Below are 15759 nucleotides of genomic sequence, written 5' to 3'. Positions count from 1 at the left end.
TGGACAGCACACACGGTCGGCAAAGTCGGGCGTGGCATCACATCACCGCCCTTGGATAGCACGCACAGTCGGCAACGTCTGGCGTGGCATGACATCACCGCCCTTGGACTGCACACACGATCGGACGACGTCGAGCGTGGGATTACATCACAGCCCTTGGACAGCACACACGGTCGGCAACGTCGGGCGTGGCATGACATCACCACCTTTGGACAGCACACATGGTGGAACGAGGTCGGGCGTGGCATGCCATCATCGCACTTAGACAGCACACACGGTCGAACAACGTCAAGCGTGGCATGACTTCACCGCCTTTGGACTGCACACACGGTCGAACGATGTCAGGGGTGACATGCCATCACCGCCTTTGGAAAGCACAAACGGTCGAATGACGTTGGGCGTGGCATGACATCACCAGACTTAGATAGCACACACGGTCGAACGACGTCGGGCGTGGCATGACATTAATATCCTTGAACTACATGCACGGTCGGACATCGTCGGTTGTGGCATGCAATCACCGCCATTAGACAACACACACGGTCTGACGACGTCGGGTGTGGCATGACATCACTGCCATTGGACAACAGACACGGTCGGCAACCTCGCGCATGACATGACATCACCACCTTTGGGTAGCACAAAAGGTCGAATGACATCACCGCCCTTGGGCAGCACACACAGTCGGCAATGTCGCCGTGGCATGACATAACAGCCTTTAGACAGCACACACGATTGAACAACGTGTGGCGTGGAATTCCATCATCGCCTATGGGCAAAACACACGGTTGAATGACGTCGGGCGTGAAATGCCATCATAGCCCTTGGATGGCAAACACAGTGGAACTTCTTCAGGCATGACATGCCATCACCGCCTTTGGACAGCACACACGGTCGAACAACATCGGGCGTGGCATGCCATTATTGCCTTTGGGCAGCACACACGGTCGAACGACGTCGGGTGTGGCATGCCATCTTAGCCCTTAGACGGCAAACACGGTCGAACGTTGTCAGGCGTAACATGTCATCACTGCCTTTGGACATTACACACGGTCCAACGATGTCAGGCGTGGCATGCCATCATCGTCTTTGGGCAGCACACCCGGTCGAACGATGTCGGGCATGACATGCCATCATCGCCTTTGGGCCGCACAAATGGTCGAACGCCATCAGGCATGGCATGCCATTATCGCCTTTGGGCAGCACAAACGGTCGAATGACATCAAACGTGGCATGACATCACCGCTCTTGGACATCACCCACGGTCGCCAACGTCAGTCGTGGCATGACATCAACGCCCTTAGAAAGCACACACGATCGAACGACGTCGGGCGTGGCAAGCCATCATCGTCTTTGGGCAGCACACATGGTCGAAAGACATCGGGCCTAGCATTACATCACTGCCTTTGGATAACACACACGATCGAACAACGTTGGGCGTAATTCGCCATCACCGCCTTTGAACAGCACACACGTTCGAACGACGTCGGGCATGGGATAACATCATTACCTTTCGGCAGCACATACGGTCAAACGACGTCGGGCGTGGCTTGCCACCATCGCTTTTGGACTAGCTCACACAGTTAGATGATGTCGGGCGTGGCATGCCATCATAGCTCTTGGACGGCAAACTCGGTCAAACGACGTCATGCGTGACATGCCATCACCGCCTTTGGACAGCACACATGATCAAACAACGTCGGCCGTGGCAAGCCATCATCACCTTTGAGCAACACACAAGGTCGAATGACGTCGGGCGTAGCATGACATCACCGCCTTTGGACAGCACACACGGTCGAACGACTTCTGGCGTGGCATGCCATCACCGCCTTTGGACAGCACACACAGTCGAACGACGTCAGGCGTGGCATTTCATCATCGCCATTGGGCAGCACACACGGTCGAACAAATTCGAGCGTGGCATGCCATCATAGCCCTTAGATGGAACACATGGTCAAAAATTGTCAAGCGTAACATGCCATCACCGCCTTTGGACAGCACACACGGTCGAACGACGTCAGGCGTGGCATGCCATCATCGCCTTTTAGCAGCACACACGGTCGAACGACGTCGGGCGTGGCATGACATCACCGCCCTTGGACGGCACACAAGGTCGAATGACGTCAGGCGTCGCATTACATCACCACCCTTAGATAGCACACACGATCGCCAACATCGGGCGTGACATTACATCACCGCCCTTAGATAGCACACACGGTCGGAAACGTCGGGTGTGAATCACCATCACCGCCTTTGGAAAGAACACACGGTCGAGCGACGTCGGGTGTGACATGCCATCATTACCTTTGGCAGCACATATGGTCAAACGACGTCGGGCATGGCTTGCCACCATCGATTTTGGACTAGCTCACATAGTCGGACGATGTCGGGCGTGGCATGCCATCATAGCCCTTGGACGACAAACTCGGTAAAACGACGTCAGGCGTGACATGCCATAACCGCCTTTAGACAGCACACACGATCGAACAATGTCGGGCGTAGCATGCCATCATCGCCTTTGAGCAACACACAAGGTCGAATGACGTCGGGCGTAGCATGACATCACCGCCTTTGGACAGCACACACGGTCGAATGACTTCTAGCGTGGCATGCCATCACCGCCTTTGGACAGCACACACAGTCGAACGACGTCGGGCGTGGCATTTCATCATCGCCATTTGGCAGCACACACGGTCGAACAAATTCGAGCGTGGCATGCCATCATAGCCCTTAGATGGAACACATGGTCAAAAATTGTCAAGCGTAACATGCCATCACCACCTTTGGACAGCACACACAGTCGAACAACGTCAGGCGTGGCATGCCATCATCGCCTTTTGGTAGCACACACGGTCGAACGACGTCGGGCGTGGCATGACATCACCGCCCTTGGACGGCACACAAGGTCGAACGACGTCAGGCGTCGCATTACATCACCACCCTTAGATAGCACACACGATCGCCAACATCGGGCGTGACATTACATCACCGCCCTTAGATAGCACACACGGTCGGAAACGTCGGGCGTGATTCACCATCACCGCCTTTGGAAAGCTCACACGGCCGAACAACGTCGGGTGTGACATGCCATCATTACCTTTGGGCAGCACATATGGTCAAATGACGTCGGGCATGGCTTGCCACTATCGGTTTTGGACTAGCTCACATAGTCGGACGATGTCGGGCGTGGCATGCTATCATAGCCCTTGGACGACAAACTCGGTAAAACAACATCAGGCATGACATGCCATAACCGCCTTTAGACAGCACACACGATCGAACAATGTCGGGCGTAGCATGCCATCATCGCCTTTGAGCAGCACACACGGTCGAATAACATCGGCGTAGGATAAAATAATCGCCATTGGACAGCACACACAGTCAAACAACTTCTAGCGTGGCATGCCATCACTGCCTTTGGACAGCACACATAGTCGAACAACGTCAGGCCTGGCATGTCATCATAGCCTTTAGGTAGCACACACGGTCGAACGACGTCGGGCGTGGCAGGCCATCATCGTCTTTGGGCAGCACACCTGGTCGAACGACGTCGGGCATGGCATGCCATCATCGCCTTTGGGCAGCACAAATGGTCAAACGACGTAGGCAGTGGCATGACATCAATGCCCTAGGACTGCATGCACGATCCGATGACGTCGGGCGTGGCATGACATCACCGCCTTTGGACGGCACGCGCGGTCGAATGACGTCGGGCGTGGCATGACGTCACCGCCTTTGGAATACACACACGGTTGAACGTTATTGGGCATGGCATGCCATCATCGCCTTTGGGCAGCACACACGGTCGAATGAGGTAGGGCGTGGCATGCCATCATCGCCTCTGGGCCGCACAAACGTTCGAACGATTTTAGGCGTGGCATGACATCACTGCCCTAGGACTGCATGCATGGTCGGACTACGTCGGGTGTGGCATAACATCACCGCCCTTAGATGGCACGCATGGTCGGACGACGTCAGGCGTGGCATGACATCACCGCCCTTGGATAGTACACACAGTCGGCAACGTCGGGCGTGGCATTACATCACCGCTCTTGGACTGCACGCACAATCGGTATAGTCAGGCGTGGCATGACATCACTAACCTTGGAATGCACACACGGTCGGACGATGTCTGGCGTGACATTCCATCATCGCTTTTGGACAGCAAATACGGTAGAAATACATCGGGCGTGGCATGCCATCATCGCCTTTGGGCTGCACACACGGTTGAACGACGTCGGGCGTGGCATGCCATAATCGCATTTGGAAAGCACAAATGGTTGAACGACGTCAGGCGTGGCTTGACATAACTGCCCCAAAGCACGGTCCGACGACGTCGAGCAAGGCATGACATCTCCGCCCTTGGACAACACCCATGGTCCAACGACGTCGAGTGTGGCATGACATCACCGCCCTTGGACGGCATGCATGGTCGGACGACATCGGGCGTGGCATGACATCACCACCCTTAGACAGCACACACGATCGACAATGTCAGGCGTGGCATGACATCACCGCCCTTGGACAGCACAGACAGTCAGCAACATCAGACGTGTCATAACATCACGACCCTTGGACAGCACACACGGTCGGACGACGTCGAGCGTGGCATGATATCACCTCCCTTTAGTAGCAAACAGAGTCGGACTACATTGGGCGCTGTATGACATCACTGCCGTTGGACAGCATACAAGGTCAAACAACGTCGGGCGTGGCATGCCATCATCGACTTGGGACAACACACACGGTCAAACGACGTCGGGCGTGGCATGCCATCATCGCCTTTGGGCAGCACACACGGTCGAATGACGTCGGGCGTGGCATGCCATAATCACCTTTGGGCAGCACACATGGTCAAATGATGTAGGGTGTGGCATGCCACCATCACGTTTGCACTAGCTCACACAGTCGGACGGTGTCGGGCGTGGCATGCCATCATAGCCCTTGGACAGCAAACACGGTGGAACGACGTCGGGCGTGGCATGTCATCATCGCCTTTGGACATCACACATGGTCGAACGACGTCAGGCGTGGCATGCCATCATTGCCTTTGGGCAGCACACACGGTCTGACGATGTAAGGCGTGGCCTGACATCTCCGCCCTTAGAAAGCACACACGGTCGAACGACGTAAGGCGTGGCATGACATCACCGCCCTTGGAGTACATGCCTGGTCCGACGACATCGGGCGTGGCATGACATCACCGACCTTGTCGGGCGTGGCATTACATCACCGCCGTTGGATAGCACACATGGTCAGCAACGTCAGGCGTGGCATTACATCATCGCCCTTGGACAGCACACACGGTCAACAACGTCGGGCGTGACATGACATCACCGCCCTTGGACAACACACACGGTCGAAAGACGTCAGGCCATTGGACAGCACACAAAATTAAACGACGTCAGGCGTGGCATGAAATCATCAACTATGGGCATCACACACGATCGAATGATGTCGGGCGTGGTATGCCATCATAGCCCGTGGACCGCACACATGGTCGATCGACGTCAGGCGTGGCATGACATCACCGCCTTTGGACAGCACACACGGTCGAATGACGTTGGGCGTGGCATGCCATCATCGCCATTGGGCATCCCACACGGTCGAATGACTTCGGGCATGGGATGCCATCATTTCCTTTCGGCAGCACACCTGGTCGAACGACATCAGGCGTGGCATTCCATCATCGCCTTTGGGCAGCAATAACGATCGAACGACGTCGGGCATGGCATGACATCACCGCCCTAGGACTGCATGCACGGTCGGCAACTTCGGGCGTGGAATGACTTCACCGCCCTTGGACAGCACACACAATCGAACGACGTCGGGTGTGGCATGAAATCACCGCCCTTGGACGGCATGCACGGTCGGACGACATCAGGCATGGCATGACATCACCGCCTTTGTACAGCACACACGGTTGAACAACGTCAGGCATGGCATGCAATCATCGCCTTTGGGTAGCACACCAGTCGAATGACGTTGGGCGTGGTATGCCATCAAAGCCCTTGGACGGCAAACACGGTCGAACGACGCAGGCATGACATGCCATCACCGCCTTTGGATAGCACACACGGTCGAACGACGTCGGGCGTGGCATGCCATCATCCCCTTTGGGCAGCACACACGGTAGAAAGACATCAGGCGTGGCATGACATCACCGCCTTTGGATAGCACAAACGGTCGAACAACGTCGGGCGTGATTCACCATCACCGCCTTTGGACAGCACACATGGTCGAATGACGTCGGGCGTGGCTTGCCATCATTACCTTTGGGTAGCACACACGGTAAAATGACATCGAGCGTGGCATGCCATCATAGCCCTTGGACGGCAAACATGGTCGAACGACGTCAGGCGTGACATGCCATCACTGCCTTTGGACAACACACACGGTCGAACAACGTCAGGCGTGGAATGCCATCATCGCCTTTGGCAGCACTTCCGATCGAACGATGTCGGACGTGGCATGCCATTATCGCCTTTGGGCAGCATTAATGGTCGAACGACGTCGAGTGTGGCATGACATCACCGCCCTAGGACTGCATCCACGATTGGACGACATCGGGCGTGGCATGACTTCACCGCCCTTGGGCAGCACACACGGTCGAATGACGTCGGGCGTGGCATGACATCACCACCTTTGGACAGCACACGCGGTCGAACGACGTCGGGTGTGGAATGCCATCATCACCTTTGGCAGCATTTCTGATCGAACGATGTCGGGCGTGGCATGCCATTATCGCCTTTGGGCAGCATAAACGGTCGAACGACATCGAGCGTGGCATGACATCACCGCCCTAGGACTTCATCCACGGTCAGACGACGTCGGGCGTGGCATGACTTCACCGCCCTTGGGCAGCACATACGGTTGAACGACTTCGGGCGTGGCATGACATCACCGCCCTTGGACGGCACACATGATCGGACGACCTCAGGCGTGGCATGACATCACCGCCTTTGGGCAGCACACACGGTCGAACGACGTCGGGCGTTGCACGACATAACCTCCCTTGGAGTACAAGCACGGTAGGACGACGTCAGGTATGGCATGACATCACTGACCTTGGACAACACACATAGTTGGTAACGTTAGGAGTTGTTATACATCACCGCCCTTGGACAATACACACAGTCGAAAGACATCAGGCGTGGCATGACATCACCGCCCTTGGACGGCACGCATAGTCAGACGACGTCGGGCGTGGCATGACATCACCGCCTTTGGACAGCACACATAGACAGCAACGTCGGGCGTGGCATGACATCACCTCCCTAGGATAGCACACACGGTCGGCAAAGTTTGGCGTGGCATGACATGACCGCCCTAGGACAACACACACGGTCGGACGACGTCGAGCTTGGCATGACGTCACCTCCCTTGGTCAGCACACACGGTCGGCATCGTCGGGCGTGGCATGACATCACTCCCTTTGAACAGCACACACGGTCGAACGACGTCTGGCGTGGCATGCCATCACCGCCTTAGGACTGCACACACAGTCGAACGACGTCGGGCGTGGCATGCCATCATCGCCTTTGGGTAGCATACACGGTCGAACGACATCGGGCGTGGCATGCCATCATAGCCCTTGGACGGCAAATAGGGTCGAACGTTGTCAGGCATAACATGCCATCACTGCCTTTGGACAGCACACACGGTCGAACGACGTAGGGCGTGGCATGCCATCATCGCCTTTTGCAGCACACACGGTCGAACGTAGTCGGGCGTGGCATGACATCACCGCCTTAGACAACATACACGGTCGAACGACGATGGACATGACATGCCATTACCACCTTTGGATAGCATACACGCTCGAAAGACGTCAGGCGTGGCATGCCATCATCGTCCTTGGGCAACACATCTGGTCAAACAATGTCGGGCATGGCATGCCATCATCGCCTTTGGGCAGCACAAATGGTCGAGCAATGTTGGTCGTGGCATGACATCACCGCCCTGGACGGCATGCACGGTCGAATAATGTTGGGCGTGGCATGACATCACTGCCTTTCAACAACACACATGGTTGAACGACGTTGGGTGTGGCATGCCATAATCGCCCGTTGGGCAGCACACACGGTCCAATGAGGTCGGGCGTGGCATGCCATCATCGCCTTTGGGCAGCACAAACGTTCAAATGATGTCAAGCATAGCATGACATCACTGCCCTAGGACTATATGCATGGTCGGACGACGTCGGCATGACATCACCGCCTTGGACGGCACACACGGTCGGATGATGTCAGGCATGGCATGACATCAACGCCCTTGGATAGCACACACGGTTGGCAACGCCAGGCGTGGCATTACATCACCGCTCTTGGAATGCACGCACGGTTGGCAACGTCGGGCATGGCATGACATCACCGACCTTATCAGGCATGGCATTACATCACTGCCCTTTGATAGCACACATGGTCGGCAACGTCAGGCGTGGCATTACACCATCGCCCTTGGACAGCACACATGGTCGACAACGTCGGGCATGACATGACATCACCGCCCTTGGAAAACACACACGGTCGGACGACGTTGGGCATGGCATAACATCACCTCCCTTGGACGGCACGCACGGTCGGACGACGTCAGGCGTTGCATTAAATCACTGCCTTTGGACAACACATACGGTTGAACGACGTCGGGCGTGGCATGCCATCATCGCCTTTGGGCAGCCCGCACAGTCAAACGACGTCGGGCGTGGGATGCCATCATTGCCTTTCAGCAGCACACCTGGTCGAACGACGTCGGGCGTAGCATGCCATCATCGCCTTTGGATAGCAATAACGATCGAACGACGTCGGGTATGGCATGAAATCAACGCCCTAGGACTGCATGCACAGTCAGTAACGTCGGGCGTGGCATGACTTCACCGCCCTTGGACAGCACACACGGTCGAACGACGTCGGGCGTGGCATGAAATCACCGCCCTTGGACGGCACGCATGGTCAGACGACGCCAAGCGCCTTTGGACAGCACACTCGGTTGAACAACGTCGGGCGTGGCATGCAATCATTGCCTTTGGGCAGCACACACGGTTGAATGACGTCGGGCGTGGTATGCCATCAAAGCCCTTGGACGGAAAAAACGGTCAAACGACGTCGGGTGTGACATGACATCACCGCCCTTGGACAGCACACACGGTCGAACGACGTCGGGCGTGACATAACATTACCGCCCTTGGAGTACATGCACGGTCAGACGACGTCGGGTATGGCATGACATCACCGACCTTGGACAACACACACAGTCGGTAACGTCAGTAGTGGCATTACATCACCGCCCTTGGACAGCACACACGGTCAGAAACGTCGGGCGTGTCATGACACCACTTCCCCTTGGACTGCACACACGGTCGACAAAGTCGGGCGTGGCATGACATCACCGCCCTTGGACAACACACAGGGTCGGACGACGTCGAGCGTGGCATGACATCACCTCCCTTGGGAAGCACACATGGTCGGCAACGTCGAGCGTTGCATGACATCACCACTTTTGGACAACACACACGGTCGAACGACGTCTTGCATGGCATGCCATCACCGCCTTTTGACAGCACACACAGTCGAAGGAAGTCGCTCGTGGCATGCCATTATCGCCTTAAGGTAGCACACGCGGTCGAACGACGTCGGGCGTCGCATGCCATCATAGACCTTGGACGGCAAACACGGTCGAACGTTGTCAGGCTTAACATGCCATCACTGCCTTTGGACAGCACACACAGTCAAACGACATTGGGCGTGGCATGCCATCATCGCCTTTTGGCAGCACACACGGCCGAACGACGTCGAGCGTGGCATGACATCACTGCCTTGGATAGCACAGACGATCGAACGACGTCGGACATGACATGACATCACCACCTTTGGACAACACACACGGTTGAACAACGTTGGGTGTGGCATACCATCATCGCCTTTGGGCAGCACACACGGTCTAATTAGGTCGGGCGTGGCATGCCATCATCGCCTTTGGGCAGCACAAACGTTCGAATGACGTCAGGCGTGGCATGACATCACCGCCCTAGGACTGCACGCATGGTCGGACGACGTTGGGTGTGGCATGACATTACCACCCTTGGACGGCACGCACTGTCAGATGATGTCAGACGTGGCATGACATCAACGCCCTTGGATAGAACACACGGTCAGCAACCTCAGGCGTGGCATTACATCACCGCTCTTGGACTGCTCACACGGTCGGTAACGTCGGCATGGCATGACATCACCGCCCTTGGACAGCACACATGGTCAGACGACGTCTGGCGTGACATGCCATCACCGCCTTTGGAAAACACATACGGTTGATAGACGTCGGGCGTGGCATGCCGTCATCGCCTTTTGGCAGCACACACGGTCGAACGACGTCGCGCGTGGCATGCCACAATCGCATTTAGGCAGCACAAAAGGTTGAACGATGTCAGGCGTGGCATGACATCATCGCCATTGGGCAGCACACACGGTCGAACAATGTCAAGCGTGGCATGACATCACCTCCTTTGGACAGCATACACAGTTGGACGACGTAGGGCATGGCATGACATCATTGCCCTTGGGCTGTACGCACAGTTGAACAATCTCGGGCGTGGAATGCCATCATCACTTTTGGGCAGCAAACACGGTCGAACGACGTTGGGCGTGGCATGCGATCATATCCCCTGGACGGCAAACATGGTTGAACAACGTCAGGCATGACATGCCATCACCGCCTTTTGACAACTCAAACGGTCGAACGACATTAGACGTGGCATCCCATCATCGCCTTTGGACTAGCTCACACTGTAGGACGGCGTCAGGCGTGGCATGACATCATCGCCCTTGGACGACGAAATCGGTCGAACAACATCGAGCGTGGATGCCATCATCGTCTTTGGGCAGCACACACGGTCGAATAAGATCGGGCCTGGCATTACATCACCGCCTTTGGACAGCACACACGGTTGGACGACTTAGGGCGTGGAATGACACCATTACCCTTGGAATGCACGCACGGTTGGACGATGTTGCGCCTGGCATGACATCACCACCCTACGACAACATACACGATCCGCAATGTCGGGCGTGGCGTGACATCACCGCCCTTGGACAGCACACACTTGGACGACGTCGAGCATGGAATGACATCACCGCCCTTGGGCAGCATATACGGTCAGACTACGTCGGGCGTGGGATGACATCACCGCCTTTGGACAGCACACACGGTCAAATGACGTTGGGAGTGGCATGCCATCATCACTTTTGGGCAGCACACACGGTCGAACAACGTTGGATGTGGCATGAAATCATTGCCCTTGGACGGCAAACATGGTCGAACAATGTCAGGCGTCACATGCCATCACCGCCTTCGGACAACTCACATGGTCGAATGACGTCGGGCGTGGCATGCCATCATCGCCTTTGAGTAGCACACACGGTCGAATGGCATCGGATGTGGCATGACATCACCGCCTTTAGACAGCACACAAGGTTGAACGACGTCGAGCGTGTCATGCCATCACCGCCTTTGGACAACACACACGGTCGATTGACATCGAGCGTGGCATGACATCACCGCCATTGGACTGCATGCACAGTCGAACGACGTCAGGTGTGGCATTATTTCACCGCCTTTCGACAACACACACGGTCGAATGACGTTGGACTTTTCATGCAATCATCACCTTTGGGCAGCACACACGGTCGAAATACGTCAGGCGTGGCATGATATCACCGCCTTTGAACAGCACACACGATCGAACGATGTCGGGCGTGACATGCAATCACCACCTTTGGACAGCACACACGATCGAACGACGTCAGGCGTGGCATGCCATCATCGTTTTGGGTAGCACATATGGTCGAACGATGTAAGGCATGGAATGATATCACCGCCCTAGGACTGCACGCACGGTTCGACTATGTCGGGCGTGGCAGGCCATCATCGCCTTTAGGCAGCACACACGGTCGAACATCGTCGGGCGTGGCATGCCATCATCGCCTTTGGGTGGCACAAATGGTCAAACGACATCGGGCGTGGCATCCCATCATCGCCTTTAAGCAACACACACGGTCAAACAACGTCGGGCATGGCATGCCATCATCGCCTTTGGGTAGCACAAACGTTAGAACGACGTCAGGCATGGCATGACATCACTGCCCTTGGACTGCACGCACGGTCGGACGACATTTGTCGTGCCAAGACATCACCGCCCTTGAACAGCACACACGGTCGAATGATGTCGGGGTTGGCATGACATCACGCCCTTGGTCTGCACGCACGGTCAGGCGTGGCATGACATAACCGCCCTTGGACTGCACGCACGATCGGATGACATCGGGCGTGGCATGACAACACTGCCCTTGGACAGCACACACTGTCAAACGACGTCTGGCGTGGCTTGACATCACCTTCCTTGGACTTCACGCACGGTCAGATGATGTCGGGCGTGGCATGACATCACCTCCCTTGGACAACACACACAGTCAAATGATGTCGGGCGTGGCATGACATCACTGCCCTTGGACAACACACGGTCAGACTAAATCGGGCATGGCATGACATCCCAGCCATTTGACAGCACACACGGTCGAACGACGTCGGGCGTGGCATGCCATCATCGCCTTTGGGTATCCAACACAGTCGAACGACGTCGGGTGTAGCATGCCATCATAGTGCTTGGACGGTAAACACGGTCGAACGACGTCAGGCATGACATGCCATCACCGCCTTTGGAAAGCGCACACGGTTGAACAACGTCTATTGTGGCATGCCATCATCGCCTTTGTGCAGCACACACGGTCAAACGATGTCGGGCATGGCATGACATCACTGCCCTTGGTCTACATGCACGGTCGCACGACGTTGGGCGTGACATGACATCACCGCCCTTGGACAGCACACACGGTCGGCAATGTCGGGTGTGGCATGACATCACCTCCCTAGGACAACACACACTACTGGCAACGTCGTGCCTAGCATGCCATTACCACCCTTGGACAACACACATGGTCGGGCGATGTCGGGCGTGGCATGATATCACCGCCTTTGGGCAGCACACACAGTCAGACGACATCGAGCATGGCATGCCATCATCGCCTTTGGGCAGCACAAATGGTCGAACGACATCAGGGGAGGCATGACATCACCGCCCTTTGACTGCACGCTCCGTCAGACGACGTCGGGCGTGGCATGACATCACCGCCCTTGGACAGCACACATGGTCAGACGACGTCGGGCGTGGCATGACATCACTGCCCTAGGGAAGCACACACGATCAGACTACGTCCAGCGTGGCATGACATCCCCGCCTATGGATATCACACACGACCGAACGACGTCAGGCGTGGCATGCCATCATCGCCTTTGGGCACCACACACGGTCGAACGATGTCGGGCGTGGCATGCGATCATAGCCGTTGAACGGAAAACATGGTCGAACGACAACAGGCCTGACATGCCATCACCGGCTTTGGACAACACATACGGTCGGACGTCGTCGGGTGTGGCATGCCATCATCGCCTTTGGACAGCACACACGGTCGAATGATGTCGGGCGTGGCACGACATCACCTGCTTTGGACAGCACACACGGTCGAACAACGTAGGGCGTGACATGGCATCACCGCATCTGGACAGCACACACACTCGAACGACGTCGAGTGTGGCATGCCATCATCGCGTTTGGGCAGCACGCACGATCAAACGAAGTTGGATGTGATATGCCATCACCGCCCTTGGAGAGCACACACGGTCGAACGACGACAGGCGTGGCACGACATCATGGCCCTCAGACTGCACGCACGGTCGGATGATGTCATGCATGGCATGACCTCACTACCCTTGGACAGCACACACGGTCGGCAACGTCAGGCGTGACATGCCATCACCGCCTTAGGGCAGCACACACAGTCGAAAGACATCGGGCGTGGCACGACATCACCGCCTTTGGAAAGCACACACGGTCGAACGATGTCGGGCGTGACATGCCATCACCGCCTTTGGACAGCACACACGATCGAACGACGTCAGGCATGGCATGCCATGATCGCCTTTGGGTTGCACAAATCGTCAAACGATGTCGGGCATGGCATGCCATCACCTCCCTTGGACTGCACGCACGCCCGAAATGACTTCGGGCGTGGCATGACATCACCGCCCTTGGACAGCACACACAGTCAGCAACGTCGGGCGTTGCATGACATCACCACCCTTGGAGAGCACACATGGTCGGACGACATCGGGCGTGGCATGCCATCATCGCCTTTGGGTAGCACAGACGGTCGGACGACATCGCGTGTGGCATGCCATCACCGAACTTCAACAGCACACACGGTCGGATGACATCGGGTGTGGCATGCCATCACCGCCCTTGGACAACAAATATGATCGGACAACGTCGAGCGTGGCATGACATCACCGCCCTTGGACTGCACGCATAGTCATACTATGTCGGACGTGGCATCACATCGTCGCCCTTGGACTGCACGCACAGTCGGACGACAACGGGCATGGCATGACATCACCGCCCTTTGACAACACACACGATAGGCAACGTCAGGTGTGGCATGATATCACCACCTTAGGACAACACACACGGTAGAATGACGTCAAGCGTGGAATGCGATCATAGCCCTTGGATGGCAAACAGAGTTTAACAACGTCAGGCGTGACATGCCATCATTGCCTTTGGACAGCACAAACGGTCGAACGACATTGGGCGTTGCATGACCTCACCGCCCTTGGACAGCACACACGGTTGGCAATGTTAGGCGTGACATGATATCACTGGCCTTGGACACCACACACGGTCGGACGACGTCGAAGGTGGCATGACATCAACGCCTTAGGACTGCATGCACGATCGGACGACGTCGGGCGTGGCTTGATATCACCGCCCTTGGACATAACACACGGTCGAAAGACGTTAGGCGTGGCATGACATCACATCCCTTATACTACACACACGGTCCGACAACGTCGGATGTGGCATGACATCACTGACCTTGGACAGCACACACGGTCGGCAAAGTCGGGCGTGGCATCACATCACCGCCCTTGGATAGCACGCACAGTCGGCAACGTCTGGCGTGGCATGACATCACCGCCCTTGGACTGCACACACGATCGGACGACGTCGAGCGTGGGATTACATCACAGCCCTTGGACAGCACACACGGTCGGCAACGTCGGGCGTGGCATGACATCACCACCTTTGGACAGCACACATGGTGGAACGAGGTCGGGCGTGGCATGCCATCATCGCACTTAGACAGCACACACGGTCGAACAACGTCAAGCGTGGCATGACTTCACCGCCTTTGGACTGCACACACGGTCGAACGATGTCAGGGGTGACATGCCATCACCGCCTTTGGAAAGCACAAACGGTCGAATGACGTTGGGCGTGGCATGACATCACCGGACTTAGATAGCACACACGGTCGAACGACGTCGGGCGTGGCATGACATTAATATCCTTGAACTACATGCACGGTCGGACATCGTCGGTTGTGGCATGCAATCACCGCCATTAGACAACACACACGGTCTGACGACGTCGGGTGTGGCATGACATCACTGCCATTGGACAACAGACACGGTCGGCAACCTCGCGCATGACATGACATCACCACCTTTGGGTAGCACAAAAGGTCGAATGACATCACCGCCCTTGGGCAGCACACACAGTCGGCAATGTCGCCGTGGCATGACATAACAGCCTTTAGACAGCACACACGATTGAACAACGTGTGGCGTGGAATTCCATCATCGCCTATG

Source organism: Solanum lycopersicum, chromosome 6, assembly GCF_036512215.1.
Source record: "Solanum lycopersicum chromosome 6, SLM_r2.1".
In the NCBI taxonomy this organism is placed as follows: Eukaryota; Viridiplantae; Streptophyta; class Magnoliopsida; order Solanales; family Solanaceae; genus Solanum; species Solanum lycopersicum.
Note: the sequence above shows the minus strand (reverse complement) of the source record.